This window comes from Orbicella franksi, chromosome 5 (assembly GCF_964199315.1).
Source record: "Orbicella franksi chromosome 5, jaOrbFran1.1, whole genome shotgun sequence".
Lineage (NCBI taxonomy): Eukaryota > Metazoa > Cnidaria > Anthozoa > Scleractinia > Merulinidae > Orbicella > Orbicella franksi.
Genome location: NC_138149.1, coordinates 10,793,250 through 10,807,977, shown reverse-complemented (window position 1 = coordinate 10,807,977; position 14,728 = coordinate 10,793,250). Strand labels below are relative to the sequence as shown.

At 47.3% G+C, this 14,728-nt stretch overlaps 2 non-coding genes across 2 annotated transcripts; both read left to right on the top strand.

Moving 5' to 3' along the window:
* The first annotated feature begins 10,369 nt into the window (after positions 1-10,369).
* On the top strand, positions 10,370-10,441 carry Trnam-cau (transfer RNA methionine (anticodon CAU)). The gene has a single exon. It is a non-coding gene; the product is annotated as a tRNA-Met (tRNA).
* Positions 10,442-10,906: 465 nt separating this feature from the next.
* On the top strand, positions 10,907-10,978 carry Trnah-gug (transfer RNA histidin (anticodon GUG)). Its single transcript has one exon. It is a non-coding gene; the product is annotated as a tRNA-His (tRNA).
* Positions 10,979-14,728: the final 3,750 nt, after the last annotated feature.

Sequence of the window (14,728 nt, the reverse complement as noted above, 5' to 3'; positions counted from 1 at the left end):
CGTCTTGCCACGATCCGTAGCAGTAATGAATACTCTTCGGTGTCTGTTGGAACAAGTCGCCATTCTCCAAGAGCAGTTTGGTCGTGAACACCGTCTTGCCGCACCCCGACGGACCCGCTATCAACAAACTCGACGGCGTGTGAAATTGAAACGCTTTGCGTCGTTCCATGATCTTGAAATGGTCCAGGGTCTCGAGACGTTCCGTTTTTATCGGAACAACTTGGCCAATGGGGTCTTGACGCCTGGAATGCGTTTCAACAGACCCAATAGGGTGACCTTACGATTGAAACAGATGGGTTTTTTCTTGGCCCGACTCCTGATCTTGGCCATGGCCCTCTTGGCAGCGGCTCTCTTGGGACGTCCTTTTTTCTTGGTAGGCGCCGATCTCTTTTTTCGAGGTTTTTTCTTGGCGAATTTACTCAAGTCTCCGAACTTCTCTTCGTACCAATGCCTCTTTTTCATTCTTCTTTTCCTATCTTCCTTCTCGGAAAGCTTCGGCATGGCAGGGGCGGCTCTCTTGCGTTTCCTACGCGTGGTCACCGTCGCCGGTAATGCACCGGTGTCCAGCACGGACGGCGGTTGAAAAGACACTTGTCTTCTGGCGGGTTGAAGTATTTTCAGATTGAGTTGTCGTTTTGGCGGTTGGTTTTTCTTGAAATGAGCCTCACTGGGTTGAGGCGTCTTTCCACCCGCTTTTCCATAGCGTTTTTCTAACCTGGCTATCACGTCGTCCAAATGTCTATGTCCTTGAAACTGAAGAGCCATGACTACCACACAACCTCTTTTTCAAAAATGAACCTCTTTTATTTCGAACAGCTTACTTTATAACAAATGACACACTCCTCGGGAGGAACCGCTCGTGTCCTGGTGACACGGGATTTTACAAATCTTGCGCCAGGCCAACTCGTCCACGATCAGACGTTCTCCCATGTGTCCTACTTTACGATCGTTCTCCACAAACTCGTTTTTCTTAAAACGATTCAAGAACTCGTTCATGTCCCGACCTTCGGCTCGGTCGATCAGGAACATCAGGGCGTAACCGCCGCAACTCTGGCTGAACAGGGACTGCAGACTCTTGCCGTTGTGAATCTGGTACTTGAAATGACGATCCAACCATTCTTGGATCGGTTCGGCGGTTCCATACGCGGCCAACGGTAGACCGTAACTGTCCAGGATCTCGCACTTGTTCTTGTCGGCCCACAAAGCGATCCAATGCACGCCCGGTTTGTCGTGAGGGTCTGTGTTCACGATGTAAGCGGTCGGTCCTTCTTGAGGGACTGTCCTGGGAAGCCGATCGCAAGGGACCGTGCCGTAAAAGACACAGCGTAGGGACGGATTCGTCCAGGCCAAATGGTCCAATTGTATATTATTCAAGGCTACTTTCTCCATTTTTTTCTTCTCATTGGTACACGTCGTAGATGACGACTCGGTTCTCGTTGATCTCCAGCAAATTCTCGAATTCGCCGTACAACAAGATAGTCAGGTTTTGTCCAGGATTGGCTCCGAAATCGATCACCAGACGCAGTTCACCTTCTTGCTTGGGGTTCAACACTGGACTGTCCAAACATCCATTGGCCGTGTTGTCAAATACAAACATGTTGCATCTCTTGCCGTCCCCCCAATCCACTTTCCGGACCATGTTTCCTTTTCCCCTGCACAACGCTCCTGAGGCTTGGAGGAATCTGTAGTAACCTCTCTGATCTTTACTGTCCCCATCGTGATCGAGCTCCAAGGTCTCGTAGGGGTATTCTTCACCTCTCACCAATTGTTTGATGGAAGCCAGATTGAATTTTCTGAAATTGAACGGATTGATGGTCACAGTTCCGTTGAAGGCAGTTTGTTTCATCAACAACACCACTAACCGATTAGGTAGCTTACTGTGGAAAGGATTGCTGCACTCGAAATGACAATTGTCGTTGGGATGCGAGTAAGTGCGAATTTCACCTCTCACCGTGGGGTAAGTGGCCACTCTTCCTCCTTTCAGGCTGGTCATGATCTCTCGGTACACCGAGGGAGTCACTCTCACTTGAGACAGGAACAATCTCACTTTCACATTGGCTTCAGTCAGTCTCAGAGTATCAGTACCATGCCATCGGATGGTCCACAGGGCTGGGGCATTAAAGTACATGTCGATCTGGATCTGCACGCCAGGTAACAGTAATTTGCTGAGATGAAACACTTCCAGGAAAGGTTTAAACCTCAAAGTCACGGCTTCTCCGTCCAGAAACTGGGATCGTCCCTGGACCAAATTCTTGAGATCTTGGGTTAAAGCAGTATATTCAGCGTGAGGAGTAGTAAAATCCATCGCGTTGGCTGTCAATTCATCGGCATCTCCGTCGTCGGGTACACCGAGACAGTTGTACCATCCGCTGGGTGTCAGGATCGATTCACCGTCGTCTCGGTCGTGGTTCAACAGGGTGTCGATGTAGGCTTTGAGGTGGTAAGTATCCGTCTGGGGGCTGATGAGAGTCCCATTCAATCTCACATTGATCTGTTTGAAGAGGGTGTGGGCCAGATTATTGGCGAGTCCCATGACATCCGCTGTCAACAGATTCGTCGCGTCACTTTTCTTGACGGTCAATTCCACTTCGAAGAAACTCTCGTTCAAGTCGATAAAGTCTTCTTGCGGATCGACTTGGAAGGTCACGGGGTTGATCCCTGTATTGAATGGGTTGATTCTCACCAACCGTCGAGACGACATGCTGACATCCGTGGGAGGGGTACTGAACATGTTCAGACGAGGGTTACGAGCCCCCGCCGAACGGGCATGAGCCACGAGGTCCGTCATCGTCTACGTCGTCGTCTTCATCTCCTTCTCAGGGCCGACTGCACCCAACGATAGTTCGGGCGTTTTGATCGGGACGGGAAGATCGATCCGCCTTTATACGTTCGTCGTATCGGGATAAGTCTCACGCGCCTCGAGTAAATGGGATTCATACTCCAAAGAGGTCTTTTCTCACTTTTTTCGCCAACGCCCGTTTGATCTCTTGCGTCGCTTTACGTTTCACGGCCCGTGTCGCTCCTCTCTTGACCCCGGCGAGTCCACCTCTCCAATTGGGCTTTCCTCCCTTGCTGCCCGAATTTAAACCTTTCAGACCTTCCGTGGCCGCCTCGGTGATAAAGTCTCGGAGAATGCCGGGACCTCGTTTCTTGACACCTCTCCAAGCCATGCCGAATCCGTCTCCGGATTGCCTCATTTTATCGGGATGAAATCGTACCAACGTTCCACCGATCATTCTTTCTTAAAGTGTAACGTCACGATCGTATTGCCAGGTCCAAAGGTCGTCAGTTCTCCAGTTGTCTCAGCCACTTGCACCTCTATTATGTCAATGAGGTCTTTGCGCACGGGAATATATTGAATGTGGTAAGGCTCGAAATACTGGACACCCGCACCTCTTCGAATCAAGTTGACCTCTCTCAGTAAATCCGTGACTTGATTTCCCACCACGCCACTTCTAGCCACGTCCGAGTAGACGAACAACGAACGCGAACTGCTTCCCACCAAGACCTCGAAAGCCTTGTTCAGGTTCAGAAAACGCCAATTGCAATAGATGCTGAGTTTCAAATATTTTTGACCCTTAATAGGTAATGAGAGAGACCAAAACACAGGAAAGCCATCATCGTCATGTAAGTCAGACACGACGCCAATATCAGGAATTTTATCTTCAAAAAATTCAATCTGTAAGTTAGGTCCCAGACTGTAATTATCTCCATCCTTCTTGATCCATCCCAATTTCTCAGCCAAAGCGACGTTGAACCACAAGGCCGGCTGGTCACTGTAGGGTCTTAAGATGTCCTTATTGTCTGTAACAAGGTCTTCGCCTTCCCACTTGAACTTGACGTAGGTTCTTTTACCATCACTGTTGAAGTATTGGGATCCCAATTTAGGACCATTATTCGCGTAGATGCGTTGTCGCTCGAAATAAGCGATCATGGATTTCATGAATCCAACACCACTCACGTTGTAAAATACCTCCTTGAGGTCTTCAGTGTCGAATGAGGCTCTTCCCACCGTATAGATGTTCGAAGTAGGTTGATCAACTCGTCGCCATAATGTGAAAGCCAATACAACCTTAGCTTCACCTTCTTCATTCGACAGGGATGAGATCGTCACTCTCGCGTCAGGTAGAGAGATGCTACTCATTCCCACTCTCCATCCTCCGTCTCCATTCAGGCGTAAGGGGTGTGGTAACCTGATCTTGAAATGGTTCGACTTGTTGTCCGGGAACTCGCTCTTACTGCTGTGACTGGGTAAGCTGACGTAAAAATCACTCATCCTTTCTTGAAATGCAACGTGATCGTGGTCACGCCCGACGCAAAGTCCACCAGTCGTCCGTCGTTCTCAGATACCTGCGTCTCGACAATGTCCAAAAAGGTCGTGCGCACCGGTAGATATAGGATGTGTCTCGGTTGAAGGTCGATCACGTCCGGATCGTAACGCACTTGTTTCAACATGTCCGTGACTTGATTCCCCGTCACCATACTCTGTCCCACATTCGAATACACGAACAAGGAACGACGCTCGTGACCGAACGCTTCCTCGTAACTGCGATCCAGGTCCGTGAACACCCAATTGATGAAACAACTCAAATGTAAGGTGTCCGGGTCGATCTTGTAAAAGAGTTCGTCCCCGTCATTCTGTCCTATGACCAAGTCCGTGGCCGTGGGTACGACTTCCTTGGGAAATTCTTTCCTCAGGTGGGGTCCCAAGACGTAACCCGGTTGTCCGTTCTGTAATCTTCCCATCTTCACCCATTTCATCTTCTTGGCCAATTCGATGCCGATGTTCATTTGCGGGTAGACGCGTTTACCGTTGATCAGGAGGCTGAGGCACGTTCTCGAATTGTCCAGGACGCATTCTCCATGCTCGGCCCGATGCATGACCGTGTACAGCAATTCGGTGGGATCGTCGGGTTTGCTCTTTTTCTTGTACATCGTCACGTCGGCATCCGTTCTAGATCTCAACCTATGCAGGTATCGATCTCGTATCGCTTTCATCAACTCGGTACCGGTCCTCGGCGTGAATTCCAAATCGCTTTCTCGCGTCGCTGAAGAGACCCGGCTGTATAGGTTTATGGACGCGTTCACCATGTCGATCCACCAGATTTCAAACAGAAGAGAATCTTTCAAGTCCATCTTACGCGTCGCGGACGGAAACGAGAGGTCGCTGATACCCACTTTCCATCCCGACTCTCTCAACTGCAACGGGTTCGGCAGACGGTTCTTGAAACTGTGGGCCTTGTTGTCCGGGAACTCGCTCGTGCTGGCATTGCTCATCAGTTGCACGTAAAAGTCGTCGACAGACTCATTCATACTTGAAGTGTAATGTCACCGACGTCACGCCCGAGGTAAAGTCCACCAGTCTTCCGTCGTTCTCGGCCAATTGCACCTCCACTATATCCAAGACGTTGCTGCGCACGGGTTTATATTGAATCTGAGTCGGTTCGTACGTTGTCTTGAGCGAGTCGTGGGGGACTTCTCTCAAGAGATCCGTGACTCGATTCCCCGTGATGGTGCTACGACCCACATTCGAATACAGGTACATGGGACTGCGAGGCGGAGGGAGGTTCGGATGAACGACGACTCCACGATTGTAGGTCTTGGCGTATTCCTCGTCCAAGTAACTGAAGCGCCAGTTGAATAGGGACTGAGCTGTAACGTCCCGTGGCTGTCCAAATTCCAAAATTCACGAGATCGATTGCTGTCATGGTTGGTCCAGTCTTTCTTGAAATCAGACGGGACTTTGTCGTTGGGAAAGACCTTGATCATATTCACGTTCAAGTGAACGGAGTAATACGATTCCTCGCGAATCAAACCCAACTTCTTGACCAGTTTAGTACCAAAATACACTCTGGGACGTTTTCTGTCTCCGGACTCGTCGAGGAACGTGTCGGTGTTGTCGATAATCAAATCGTTCCCCTCCCATCGGAACACGGGGTAGTATTTTTTCCCGTTCGGTGCTCGCAGACTTTCACCCGCATGATCCATGTAATGATACAGCCGTTCGTGAAAACGATTGATGAGGTATTGCATGAGAGATCTGCCACTCGTCACTTTGTGTCGGTCACGGTTCAGTTCCTTTCCGCTGACGTAAAATGTGACGGGGTATCGATAAGGACGCCACGTAATCCCGTCGTCTAGCAACCTGAACGTTTCAATGGTCCAATCCATACCGAACACGTAGTCGTCGTCTTCAAAGTCGTGCACTTGAGTGACGGGTACTTGATGCGGTCGTGACGGAGGAATCGGGTAAGACACGCTCGCCAATCCCACTTTCCATTCCTTGTCGGATTCAAACAGGAGCGGATACGGCAGACGGTTCTTGAAACTGTTGGCCTTGTTGTCCGTGAACTCGCTCGTGCTGGCATTGCTCAGCAACTGCACGTAAAAGTCTTTCATTTTTTCGTCTTGGGCTTTTGGGTCACGTACAGTCCCTTTTTATCCACCCAACTGTCGTACTTGACTGGCCAACCTTTCCATCGCACCAAGACTTTATCCCCTTTTCGTTTGACGATCTTGTCGATGCGAAACAGATCGTCGTCTTTCACGTCCACCTTTTGCAAATCTTGCGCGTAAAACGTGCCCTCGACCGCCGTGCCGTCCCATTCTTCCACCTTGTACGTGGTGACCTTCCCAGGACGCACTCGGCGTATCACAAACACCTCTTTGGTCCAACCGGGTAAATACCCTTTCTTGAATTGACGGAACTTCTTGTTCAGTCTCACACGATCCCCGACTTTGAGTTGCGGTTTCTTCAATTTCCCTTTTTTCTTTTTTCCGTAAAGAGTCTCCCACACGTCCTCACTATTGGCTAAAGTCACTTGATCGGGAGCCATCTTGATACTGCGATGATACGATCGATTGTACCCTCGGACCAGATCTTGTAACACGGGCACATACGTCATCGTATTCTTCACGGTGAAGTACCGGTACAAACGTTCTTTCAGGGTCCGATTGAACCGTTCCACTACACTGGATTTCGTATCCCCGCGCGTCGAAAAATGATGAATGCCTTTCTGCTTCATCAAATCCTGAAACGTCTTGTTGTAGAATTCCTTCCCGTCGTCCGTCTGGAGATTGATGGGTTTTCTACCTCCTTTCAGGATCTTTGCCATGGCCTCCGTCACCGCTTTACCCGTCTTGCTCTTTAAGGGCTGGACCCAGGCGTGCTTGGAAAACACGTCCACTACTGTCAAGAGGTAACGATACCCTCGATTGTACCTCAAAATATTGATCACCTCGATCAGGTCGGCCGTCCACTGCTCGTCGATGCCGAACACCACCACCGGGACCGTGGGAAAACGACGACGTCTGGGTTTGTGCAACGTGTACCCCAAATCCCGTTGCAGGACCTCGCAAGCACGTCGTACCGAGATCTTATTGGCCTGGGCGAATCGCGTCAGACCGCCCAGACTACCGGGTCTGGAAGGATCCCGATACCGTCCCAGTAACGTTCCGGTCGAAAGTGGCTTTTGCTTCTTCTTTTGACCTTTCTTCATAGTCGATAAAGTTTGTACACGCACTGTCTCCACAACTCGAAACGTTGCTCCCGTACCTCGAGATACTTCTTAAATGAATCAGGTTGCCGTTTCAACCACAAGATATAAACGACAAAACGCATCACGTTGGGTTCGACGTCGGTATAGTCAAACACCTCCAAGGGCGAATCGCTGAAATGGTCGGGGATGGGTTCACCCTTACCGTATCGCTCGTAGACACTAGTGCACTTGGAACACAAGGTCGTCCAACACCATCGATCGGCTATGGTCGTACACATTCTCGAGATCAACCAACTCAAAGCATGAGACATAATGATTTGAACCCAATTCTTTATTCACACTTTCTTATATGTACAAAAACGTCGTGCCTGATTGGTTCTTACGAAAAACAACACCTCTGATTGGCTAAACAAAAAAGAAGGCGAAAAAGACTTAGTCCGAATCTGTAAAGTAATCAACATGTTCCATGTTCTTAAGATCTCGTCCATACTCATCATCACAGTCTTCCTCGTAGGTATCCATGGCATAATATTTACAATTTCTCCAACAACATTCCCCTTTACCGGGTCTCCACTTCAGGGCTTCCTGCTCGTCCCCTTTCGCATAGAATGCTTGTCACATACTCTCTTTACACTCACCACAAAGGTCCTCCCGATCAGTGTCCATGGCACGAAAGAAAAACCGATCCTTCCACAGATCACGTTGATGCATGATATCGTAGATCAACTCTTCCAACTTCAGACACATTTCCTTGTAATCTCCCTTGCTGAAAGTCAGTAACGACTTCACCATGGGACTCTCGTCTGCCTCCAACACCCGTCGTGATAGGTCACGAGAGAAACGTAAGGGCTCAAACAGATCACGGATGGCATCAGTCATCATGTACGTGAGGTTATCCGTGGCGATCAAACAGGCCTGCTCGGCGTCCAGGGTGGGATCACTACAATGAATGAATTTGAATTGACCGCTACCACTTCGGTACATCACGCGACACCACTCACCGAAAAACAAATACACGTGTTTGTTCTTCTTCATCATCTCCAAAATCGTACCACCCCAGTCAGGACGACGTTTCATCAAGAGCTGAAAAGACCAGACTATCGGGTACTCGACCTGACGGTTCGAAGAGATTGTCAAAAATGTACAGGTCCACCTTGGCATCCGGAATGGCGTCGAGATCTCTTAAAGTGTGTACCTTCAGATCCACGATCTGTTCCACGAGGTCCCGAATCTGGTTCGAGTTGCTATAGTAAGTCATCTTGACACCCTCAGACAAACTCGTTAAACTTCTTTCCTTCTCGATCCGCTCGCTTCGTGATCTCCAAGCCCGACAAATGAGGATAGCAACTACGCACACCCCAGTCAATCAAGTGCCTCTGGAGCCTATAGTACAAAGGAGAGACAAGACGTAACTCCAATTCAATTATCCTCGCGTGTAACGGTCTTTCGCCTTCTTTTTCGATTGTATCCAAAACGTCAGAAGCTCGATTCAACTGCTGTCTCAGATCTTCAAGGATCTCTTGCACGTCTCTCTCATCCAAAATCCTACAGGTCATCACCGCGTCAACAGCAAGTCGAGAATGATTCGCTGCGTCCAACGGGCTCCTTTTATACCCGCGCCGTGGATCCACTTTCACTCCGTACTTTCCCGGATCACGTGCCCACTTCAGATCCCGCCAATCGGAACGAAGACCGTTACATGATCCCATCACACCACACGTCACTGATTGGTCGTCAAAAACGTCCATAAAGTCGAACCACGCATTCCATCACGAGTCACTTTTCAGCAGAAGTCGTCATGGATTCACACGTCGAACCCGTCAGGAAAAAGAAAAAATCGTCCAAAAAGAAACTGGAACTGCTCTTACCCAAGAGAGTGGAAGGAGAAGTAGGAGGTAAACAACTACAATCCACTTTAGATAGATGGTTATTCAAAAAACCTCGTGCCAGACTCCGTTTCAACCAACGCGTCCTCTTCAAAGAAATCACCCCGGACTTGGTCAGTTGGACCACCGTCCCTCTCAAAGGCTTCTCGCGACCCTGGAGCGCCTTTTCGATCCAACGCCAAGAAGTCAAAAGCCAAATGAAAAGTAACCATGACAAGCGAAGGCAAAGACCGACCCCCAAGAACGTGCGAAAAACCACCCACATCCTAGAAACCATGCGACGTGAAAACACCTTGTTGGGATACTAACTCAATCTCTATCTTCACAGACTCAAAGCTACCTGCCATTCAAGGCGGATGCATGACCGTGATCAGAGACTCACCTCCTCGAACCGTGCAAGTCCTGGAAGCCATGGGACTCGACAAATTCAAGAAAGATGACCTCGTAGAAGTATCACCTGAAGTGGATGACCGAGGAGAATTCACCGAAGTCCAAGTGTTGGAGGAATTCGACCCCGATCAGTTCCTGAACCAACTGAAACCCCAAGATTCCATCTGCCCACGTTGCATGGTACCCCTGACATACGGAAGCGTGCGAACCCCAGACGGTGGTACCTGGGAATATTACCGATGCCCCTCTTCCAGATTCTACACCAAGTGTTATGTGACCTGTGGCGTCAAAGAGGTGGGCACTTACCTGAGACGCGTCGAAGAACAGACCCACCCCTGCTACAGGAACATCGACCCGGCTCGTTTCCGATGTCTATGCAGCAAGTCCCTGGTTTTAGCCACCTCCCACTCCCAGTCCAACCCAGACAGGCTCTATCTCAAGTGTCCCAAGCGTACCTGCAAGTTCTTTCAATGGATCGACGAATACCCACGAGGAGTCGCCGAAGCCATACTGATTAATGGACAGGCCCCAAACTAAGAAAAAGACAGACAGTTTTTTGTAAAAAACACTCCGATTTTTTTTATTTCTAATAAAGGCAGGGTGGCGCAGTGGAAGCGCGTTGGGCTCATAACCCAGAGGTCCGAGGATCGAAACCTCGCCCCGCCCATTTTTAATTCACATTTCTTTTTACACGTTTGGTAATCTATCGTTCGCGTCGATCATGGCTCGCATCGTTACTTGATCACAATGGTTGAAAGTACTATAATAATCGTTTATTGATTGATTGCTATCCCGAAGAAAAAGAGGGCGCCGGTCAATAGGACCGTGCACACGTCCCACCCTGTAATAAGTGGAATGACCAATAAAAAGTTGTTTTTGTTCTATTTTCAGACTCCATGTCTCGATTTCCTAACCCTCAATGTCTATGGTGCAAGGAAGGATACACTTTCAAACACAGTATCAGAGACTACTTCCTGACACCCTGTTGCGACCAATTCTTTCACGGAACCTGTAAAGCCCTCCACACTGAGCGGTTGAAACCCTCCGAAAGACTCTGCCCTCATTGCAAAGCCGTGAATTTCGGACTGCCTCCCGATGACAATCCCAAAACCAAGTCCTAAAGAGGTAAGCGCTTCGATGGTCTAATGGTTAAGACGTTGAGTTGTGGCCTCAAAGACCCAGGTTCGATTCCTGGTCGGGGCATTAAATTTTTTCTTTTTTCTTTTTAGAGACCCCTGGCCTGTAAAATCCGTTTGGACGAACCCCACGCCGATGAAAAAATCACGCAACAAACCATGTACATTCTCTCGTTAAAGGATCTTTATTAGTGTTACAGGCATGAATAAAAATGTTTTTTCACTCCTCTGATTCTGGTGTTTTTACAATTTGTTTGATAAATGCTCGGTATGCCAACTCGTCTCGGTCCTCCCAACTGCTCTTCCACGCTTCCCATCCGTCCTCAAATCCATCCGACAACTTCTCCAAACACACAGGGTCTTTAAACGAGATGGACTGGTCATCAAACATCTCAGACAGCATTCTTCTGAACCTCATCACCTCATCCGCCAGCTTCACCACCTCTTTCCTCAGAACGACATCCATAGCGTGAGAAACGGCGCATTTCATTATCTTTCCAAGAATACCGTCATGAACAGCATCCATCACCCTCGCGGCAAGTTCTTCTATCTTCTCCTCTTCAGAAACACTATTCACCTTCGTCTCGCTCTCCTCTGAAGACATCTTCTAGTCGCCTAGCTCAAAACAATACTCACTCGACACTCACGCAAACCCTTTTATTCCCATCCGAACCTCGATTTCATGCACGTGACAGCCTCGATCTCGTGGATTGGCTATCGCCTTATTTGGACATGCGCGTCACAACCTCGATCTCATGGATTGGCTATCGCCTTATTTGGACATGCGCGTCACAACCTCGATCTCATGGATTGGCTATCGCCTTATTTGGGCATGCGCGTCACAACCTCGATTTCATATTTCTCCTTATTTGGACATGTTGCCCTTATTTGGGTATGTGCGAAAAATGGTCGCCATCTTGTTTATGCAAATCGAAAATACTGCCATCTGATTGGTCGAGAGCCCATTTTAATGATATGCATCGCCTTCTGATTGGTTACGGCCCCTATTAACGTCGTATACTACTCTGCCGCTACAAAGGAGAAGCGATTTCAATGGAATAAAGGAGGTAAAATAGAGAATCTTATTCATTGCCTCGCAAATTTCAAAGCTCAGATGGAGTATAAGAACATCGACTTCAATGCAGACAAGGTTAAACAATACGAGGCTGTCAGAGAAGCCATGGCTCGCATTTATGAAGAAGAACCGACTTTCTTCGGGCCGCCTGTTATTACACCAATGCCAGCACCTGTGGACCAGGTCGATGAAGGGGAGATGGCTGAAATTCAGAGAAGACAGAAGATCGATAAGGAGTCAATAAAGAAGGGCTACACTCACGTTCAAGAAAAGTTGAAGGAAATAAGGCAGAATTTTGCCAGTGCAGTTACCAGTGGATCTCGAAGTGGAAGGCGAAAAATCGTATTGGAGTTTTTTGATCAGCTAAAGCAGATCTGGGGTGGAAGTCCATCTACTGAGCCCCATTCCCGTGGGGTAAGTACAGATGATTTTACTGATTCGAATTAAAACAAGATTACATTAGATACACAATTAGCAAGAGATGATGCTGACGGTGAGGAGCTTGAAAGATCAAGTTCCAGCCACTCTGAAAGAGATAACGTGTTAAGCTCTGACGGTGAAAGTCCCAGTGGCAGTGATGGAAAAAAGAGCTGCAAGGGGAAAAAAAGGGCCTCTTCCAATCCTGTACCAAAATTAATTGACAATAAAAGGAAACATCTGGAGCGTCAACTGAGTGCATCACAGAGAGATCAGCTATTAATAAATGAATCAAAAGAGGACTCTCAGTTCAAGAAAGATATAACCGAGGCAATTCGGCAGTCCAACGAGACTTTTGCTCAGTCAATGCAACAGATGAGCATGTCAATGCTACAGGTAGCCCAGGGGTTTACTCAGTCAATTGAAGTTCTTGCCAGAGCAATGGTCAACAAACCCAGCCAGTCACAATACCAATATCCCCCTTACCTACCCGCTGATATATGACCGTGAACAGGAAAACGTACCTTAATGGAGAACTCTAATGAAACTGCATCATTCCATCACATGCTCTTTCCTTATTGCTGGTCACACCAAGTTTGCTCCGGACCGTTCTTTCGGATTGATAAAGAAAGCCTTCAAAGTGACGTACGTTTCGTCGCTCTACGAATTTGCGCGACTGGTAGAGACCTCCAGCACTACTGGACTTAACAAAGCACAACTTGTTGGCACGCACGACGGCGAGTGGTTGTTCCTGTGTACGACTGGAGTACATTTCTCAGGCAATACTTCAAAAAGTTGCTGAACATTAAGAAGTTCCATCATTTTCAGAATTTTAAACGAAAACCCTGGCATGGTCTTCTACAAAGAATTTGTTTCTAGCCCAGAACATTCGTTTATGTTGTTGAAGAATAATGCTATTCTTCCGCCACCTTTGATCCTTCCTGACGTAGTCAATCCAGAAGGCTGACCGAGGAACGCAGGAACTATCTTTTCCGCGAAATCAGACAGTTTTGTAAATCAGGAACGGAAGATATCGTAGCTCCGGCTCCATGAAATTAAGTTACAACAGCCCATGCAGGAAAACAATAGAACAATTAGATTTCTTTATCTTCCTGTTTGCATTATTTACATGTCTCGCAGTAGAAAAGGTTTAAGTTAGGAAATGGATTACTCATCGAATCTTGTATTTGAAAGATTTTACGAATTAGTGTTTGTTGTATAAATATTTCTTTACATACGAACGAAAACGTGTAAACAGGTTTTTAGTCGTATTTAAAATAAAAATTGGAGTTGCATTCTGTTGTCATAGTTTCCTGCTTCAAAGAGATTTGCAGCATACTTCACACTTTTCACACCGTATCAAATGTTGCTTACCGACTTAGAATAGAATAGAATAGAATGGAAAGCCTTAATTTTAACGCGATAAGTCTTAAAGCTGAAAGCTTGTGGGGTGAAAAACCTAAAAACAATTTAATAATAAGTAAAAATTAATTCGTCATGTCTACGTAGATTTTACGTTTGGGCTTGAAATAGAGGTTCGTTTTTAAAATCGACTTCAGGCAGTATGGTCGAAGCAATCACCACACACAACGTTAATTAATGCTGCCACTGTTCCGGTCTAAGCAAAAACAACTTTCTCTTCTGTAAGACTCGAACCTACTCTTCTCTTAAGCCTACTCTGACTATTTTTAGTTTTTGAAACGTCATGAAGTACATATTAATTTTATTTGAAGTTTGTGTCACTTCAAGACACCAAAATATAAAACAAACAAACTGGAAGTTGCTGTCATGACAGAATGCCGCGCCAAAAATTAACAAAACAACAAAAATAGGTCTATCCAACGGAAGCGCGTGGGTCTCAATCCCGCGGTTTACTTCGTATCGACTTAACTAGATCTAGGTCCTCGAGGATGGGTGTTTTTGTAAACTGACACAGTTTAATTTGTTTTCGGATGAAAATGGTATCCGGTCACTTCACCCCATGGCCATTTCGCCCCCAGTCACTTCGCCCCAACCAAAAGTCAGTTCGCTCCATAGTTGAAGTCAATTGTAACCTTGTAGAGTATGAGCAGCATGTAAAAACCTTTTTGTTAAACATGTTCGTAGTCAAAGGACTTAAAAAGTGACTGAGATCTTGGCGTAGTTAAAGTGCGATTGCTTCTAAATATCTTTGTTTAATTACGCGCATTGTTTAGCATTCACCTGTTGCACTTTCATAGCAACAAAGTCAAACAAAGTCCGTTGATCGATTCATGGCCGATCGAATGTGAAAAACTTTGAAAACCATCCATGGCTTGACCCTCGTTTTTTAGTGAACTGCCCTCA